The sequence below is a fragment of the Triticum dicoccoides genome, chromosome 6B, assembly GCF_002162155.2.
Source record: "Triticum dicoccoides isolate Atlit2015 ecotype Zavitan chromosome 6B, WEW_v2.0, whole genome shotgun sequence".
Lineage (NCBI taxonomy): Eukaryota > Viridiplantae > Streptophyta > Magnoliopsida > Poales > Poaceae > Triticum > Triticum dicoccoides.
The window spans coordinates 722785952-722792658 of record NC_041391.1 but is presented as its reverse complement, the minus strand read 5'-3'; the positions used below and the strand labels follow the sequence as shown (position 1 = coordinate 722792658).

Here is a 6707-nt window from a genome sequence, read left to right as displayed (position 1 = left end):
AGGGAGGAGTCCATCCTCCCCAAGGCACCTAGGAGGTGCCTTCGCCCTTTAGGACTCTCCCTTTCCCTTATCTCTTGGCGCATGGGCCTCTTGGGGCTGGTGTCCTTGGCCCATATAGGCCAAGGCGCACACCCCTACAGCCCATGTGGCCCCCCGGGGCAGGTGGACCCCTGGTGGACCCCCGGACCCCTTTCGGCACTCCCGGTACAATACCGATAATGCGCGAAACTTTTCCGACGACCAAAACAAGACTTCCCATATATAAATCTTTACCTCCGGACCATTCCGGAACTCCTCGTGATGTCCGGGATCTCATCCGGGACTCCGAACAACATTCGGTAACCACATACAAACTTCCTTTATAACCCTAGCGTCATCGAACCTTAAGTGTGTAGACCCTACGGGTTCGGGAACCATGCAGACATGACCGAGACGTTCTCTGGTCAATAACCAACAGCGGGATCTGGATACCCATGTTGGCTCCCACATGTTCCACGATGATCTCATCGGATGAACCACGATGTCAAGGACTCAATCAATCCCGTATACAATTCCCTTTGTCTAGCGGTATTGTACTTGCCCGAGATTCGATCGTCGGTATCCCGATACCTTGTTCAATCTCGTTACCGGCAAGTCTCTTTACTCGTTCCGTAACACATCATCCCGTGATCAACCCCTTGGTCACATTGTGCACATTATGATGATGTCCTATCGAGTGGGCCCAGAGATACCTCTCCGTTTACACGGAGTGACAAATCCCAGTCTCGATTCGTGCCAACCCAACAGACACTTTCGGAGATACCTGTAGTGCACCTTTATAGCCACCCAGTTACGTTGTGACGTTTGGTACACCCAAAGCATTCCTACGGTATCCGGGAGTTGCACAATCTCATGGTCTAAGGAAATGATACTTGACATTAGAAAAGCTTTAGGATACGAACTACGATCTTTGTGCTAGGCTTAGGATTGGGTCTTGTCCATCACATCATTCTCCTAATGATGTGATACCGTTATCAATGACATCCAGTGTCCATGGTCAGGAAACCGTAACCATCTATTGATCAACGAGCTAGTCAACTAGAGGCTTACTAGGGACATGGTGTTGTCTATGTACCCACACATGTATCTGAGTTTCCTTTCAATACAATTATAGCATGGATAATAAATGATTATCATGAATAAGGAAATATAATAATAACTAATTTATCATGTCCTCTAGGGCATATTTCCAACAGTCTCCCACTTGCACTAGAGTCAATAATCTAGTTCACATCGCCATGTGATTAACACTCACAGGTCACATCGCCATGTGACCAACATCCAAAGAGTTTACTAGAATCAATAATCTAGTTCACATCACTATGTGATTAACACTCAATGAGTTCTGGGTTTGATCATGTTTATGCTTGTGAGAGAGGTTGTAGTCAACGGGTCTGCAATGTTCAGATCCCTATGTATTTCACAAAACTTTATGTCACATCATAGATGCTGCTACCACGTTCCACTTGGAGCTATTCCAAATTGTTGCTCCATTATACGTATCCGGTATCTCTATCAGAGCTATCCGGATAGGTGTTAAGCTTGCATCGACGCAACTCTTTACGTCGAACTCTTTATCACCTCCATAATCGAGAAACATATCCTTATTCCTCTAAGGATAATTTTGACCGCTATTTGGTGATCCACTCCTTGATCACCTTTGTACCCTCTTGCCAGATATGTAGCAAGGCACACATCAGCCGCGGTACACAACATAGCATACTGTAGAGCCTATGTCTAAGGCATAGGGGACGACCTTCATCCTTTCTCTCTCTTCTGCCGTGGTCGAGCTTTAACTCTTAACTTCATACCTTACAACTCAGGCAAGAACTCCTTCTTTGACTGATCCATCTTGACCACCTTCAAGATCATGTCAAGGTATGTGCTCATTTGAAAGTACCATTAAGCGTTTTTGATCTATCCTTATAGATCTTGATGCTCAATGTTCAAGTAGCTTAATCCAGGTTTTCTATTGAAAAACACCATTCAAATAACCCTATATGCTTTCCAGAAATTCTACATCATTTCTAATCAACAATATGTCAACAACATATACTCATCAGAAATTCTATAGTGCTCCCACTCACTTCTTTGGAAATACAAGTTTCTCATAAACTTTGTATAAACCCAAAATCTTTGATTATCTCATCAAAGCGCACATTCCAACTCCGAGATGCTTACTCCAATCCTTAGAAGGATCGCTGGAGCCAGCATACCTTTTAGCATCCTTAGGATCGACAAAAACTTTCTGATTGTATCACATACAACCTTTCCTTACGAAGACTCGTAAGGAAACTCGTTTTGACATCCATCTGCCAGATTTCATAAATGTAGATAATGCTAACATGATTCCGACGGACTTAAGCATCGCTTCGGGTGAGAAAATCTCATCGTAGTCAACTCCTTGAACTTGTGAAAAACTCTTCGCCACAAGTCGAGCTTCATAGACGGTAACATTACCGTCCACGTCCGTCTTTTTCTTAAAGATCCATTTATCTCAATGGCTTGCCTATCATCGGGCAAGTCCACCAAAGTCCATGCTTTGTTCTGATACATGGATCCTATCTCGGATTTCAGGGCTTCTAACCATTTGTCAGAATCCGGGCCCACCATCGCTTCTCCATAGCTCGTAGGTTCATTGTTGTCTAGCAACATGACCTTCAAGACATGATTACTGTACCACTCTGAAGTAGTACGCATCCTTGTCACCCTACGAGGTACGGTAGTGACTTGATCCGAAACTTCATGATCACTATCATAAGCTTCTACTTCAATTGGTGTAGGCGTCATAGGAACAACTTCCTGTGCCCTGCCGCACACTAGTTGAAGTGATGGTTCAATAACCTCATCAAGTCTCCACCATCCTCCCACTCAATTCTTTCGAGAGAAACTTTTCCTCGAGAAAGGACCCGTTTCTAGAAACAATTACTTTTGCTTCCGGATCTTGAGATAGGAGGTATACCCAACTGTTTTGGGTGTCCTATGAAGATGTATTTATCCGTTTTGGGTTCGAGCTTATCACAATGAAACTTTTTCACATAAGCGTCGCATCCCCAAACTTTTAAGAAACGGCAACTTAGTTTTCTCCAAACCATAGTTCAAACAGTGCCGTCTCAACGGAATTACGTGGTGCCCTATTAAAGTGAGTGCGGTTGTCTCTAATGCCTAACCCATGAACGATAGTGGTAATTCGATAAGAGACATCATGGTACGCACCATATCTGATAGGGTGCAACTATGATGTTCGGACACACCATCACACTATGGTGTTCCAGGCGGTATTAATTGTGAAACAATTTCCACAATGTCTTAATTGCGTGCCAAACTCGTAACACAGATACTCATCTCTATGATCATATCATAGACATTTTATCCTCTTATCACGATGATCTTCAACTTCACTCTGAAATTACTTGAACCATTCAATAATTCAGACTTGTGTTTCATCAAGTAAATATACTCAGTATCTACTCAAATCATCTGTGAAGTAAGAACATAACGATATCCACTGCGTGCCTCAGCACTCATTGGACTGCACACATCAAAATGTATTACTTCCAACAAGTTGCTTTCTTGTTCCATTTTACTAAAAACGAGGCTTTCAGTCATCTTGCCCATGTGTTATGATTTGCATGTCTCAAGTGATTCAAAATCGAGTGAGTCCAAACGATCCATCGACATGGAGCTTCTTCATGCGTTTTATACCAATATGACTCAAATGGCAGTGCCACAAGTAGGTGGTACTATCATTACTATCTTATATCTTTTGACATGAACATGTGTATCACTACGATCGAGATTCAATAAACCATTCATTTTAGGTGCAAGACCATTGAAGGTATTATTCAAATAAATAGAGTAACTATTATTCTCCTTAAATGAATGATCGTATTGCGATAGACATAATCCAATCATGTCTATGCTCAACGCAAACACCAAATAACAATTATTTAGGTCTAACACCAATCTCGATGGTAGAGGGAGTATGCGATGCTTGATCACATCAAGCTTGGAAACACTTCCAACACATATCGTCATCTCCCCTTTAGCTAGTCTCCATTTGTTTCGTAGCTTTTATTTTGAGTTCCTAACACTTAGCAACCGAACCGGTATCTATTACCCTGGTGCTACTAGGAGTACTAGTAAAGTACACATTAACATAATGTATATCCAATATACTTCTATCGACCTTGCCAGCCTTCTCATCTACCAAGTATCTAGGCTAGTTCATCTTCAGTGATTGTTCCCCTCATTTCAGAAGCACTTAGTCTCGGGTTTGGGTTCAACCTTGGGTTTCTTCACTAGAGCAGCAACTGATTTGCCGTTTCATGAAGTATCCCTTCTTGCCCTTGCCCTTCTTGAAACTAGTGGTTTCACTAACCATCAACGATTGATGCTCCTTCTTGATTTCTACTTTCACGGTGTCAAACATCGCGAATAGCTCAAGGATCATCATATCTATCCCCGATATGTTATAGTTCATCACGAAGCTCTAGTAGCTTGGTGGAAATGACTTTGGAGAAACATCACTATCTCATCTGGAAGATCAACTCCCACTCGATTCAAGTGATTGTTGTACTCAGACAATCTGAGCACAAGCTCAACGATTGAGCTGTTCTCCCTTAGTTTGCAGGCTAAGAAAATTGTCGGAGGTCTTATACCTCTTGACGTGGGCACGAGCCTAAAATCCCAATTTCAGCCCTCGAAACATCTCAAATGTTCCGCGACGTTTCAAAATCGTCTTTGGTGCCTCAACTCTAAACCATTTAACTGAACTATCACGTAGTTATCAAAACGTGTATGTCAGATGTTCGCAACATCCACAGACGACGTTCGAGGTTCAGCACACTGAGCGGTGCATTAAGGACATAAGCCTTCTACGAAGCAACAAGGACAATTCTCAGTTTACGGACCTAGTCCGCATAATCGCTACTAACAACTTTCAACTAAATTTTCTCTAGGAACATATCTAAACAGTAGAACTGAAGCGCGAGCTATGACATAATTTGCAAAAACATTTTGACTATGTTCAGGATAATTGGGTTCATCTTATGAACTCCCACTCAGATAGACATCCCTCCAGTCATCTAAGTGATTACATGATCCGAGTCAACTAGGTCGTGTCCGATCATCACGTGAGACGGACTAGTCATCATCGGTGAACATCTTCATGTTGATCGTATCTACCATACGACTCATGCTCGACCTTTCGGTCTCTTGTGTTTCGAGGCCATGTCTGTACATGCTAGGCTCGTCAAGTTAACCTAAGTGTATTGCGTGTGTAAATCTGGCTTACACCCGTTGTATGTGAATGTAAGAATCTATCACACCCGATCATCACATGGTGCTTCGAAACGACGAACTTTCGCAATGGTGCACAGTTAGGGGGAACACTTTCTTGAAATTTTAATGAGGGATCATCTTATTTACTACCGTCGCTCTAAGCAAATAAGATGCATAAACATGATAAACATCACATGCAATCAAATAGTGACATGATATGGCCAATATCATTTTGCTCCTTTTGATCTCCATCTTCGGGGCTCCATGATTATCATCGTCACCGGCATGACACCATGGTCTCCATCATCATGATCTCCATCATCGTGTCTCCATGAAGTTGTCTCGCAAACTTATTACTTCCACTACTATGGCTACCGGTTAGCAATAAAGTAAAGTAATTACATGGTGTTTGTTCAATGACACACAGGTCATACAATAAATAAAGACAACTCCTATGGCTCCTGCCGGTTGTCATACTCATCGACATGCAAGTCGTGATTCTTATTACAAGAACATGATAAATCTCATACATCACATATCATTCATCACATTCATCTTGGCCATATCACATCACATAGCATACCCTGCAAAAACAAGTTAGACGTCCTCTAATTGTTGTTTGCATGTTTTACGTGGCTGCTATGGGTTTCTAGCAAGAACGTTTCTTACCTACGCAAAACCACAACGTGATATGTCAATTGCTATTTACCCTTCATAAGGACCCTTTTCATCGAATCCGTTCCGACTAAAGTGGGAGAGACTGGTACCCGCTAGCCACCTTATGCACCAAGTGCATGTCAGTCGGTGGAACCTGTCTCATGTAAGTATACGTGTAAGGTCGGTCCGGGCCGCTTCATCCCACAATACCGTCGAAACAAGATTGGACTAGTAACGGTAAGCATATTGAACAAAATCAATGCCCACAACTACTTTGTGTTCTACTCGTGCAAAGAATCTACGCAATAGACCTAGCTCATGATGCCACTATTGGGGAACGTAGCAGAAATTCAAGATTTTCCTACGTGTCACCAAGATCAATCTATGGAGAAACCAGCAACGATGGGAAGGAGAGTGCATCTACATACCCTTGTAGATCGCTAAGCGGAAGCGTTCAAGAGAACGGGGTTGAAGGAGTCGTACTCGTCGTGATCCAAATCACCGGAGATCCTAGTGCCGAACGGACGGCACCTCCGCGTTCAACACACGTACAGCCCGGTGACATCTCCCATGCCTTGATCCAGCAAGGAGAGAGGGAGAGGTTGAGGAAGACTCCATCCAGCAGTAGCACAACGGCGTGGTGGTGGTGGAGGAGTGTGGCAATCCTGTAGGGCTTCGCCAAGCACCTGCGGGAGAGGAGGAGGTGTCACAGGAGGGAGGGAGGCGCC

General features: G+C 43.3%; 1 pseudogene; it reads left to right on the top strand.

The window, feature by feature from the left end:
- Nucleotides 1-6707, top strand: part of LOC119321685 — a 27372-nt pseudogene that overhangs the window by 2942 nt on the left and 17723 nt on the right.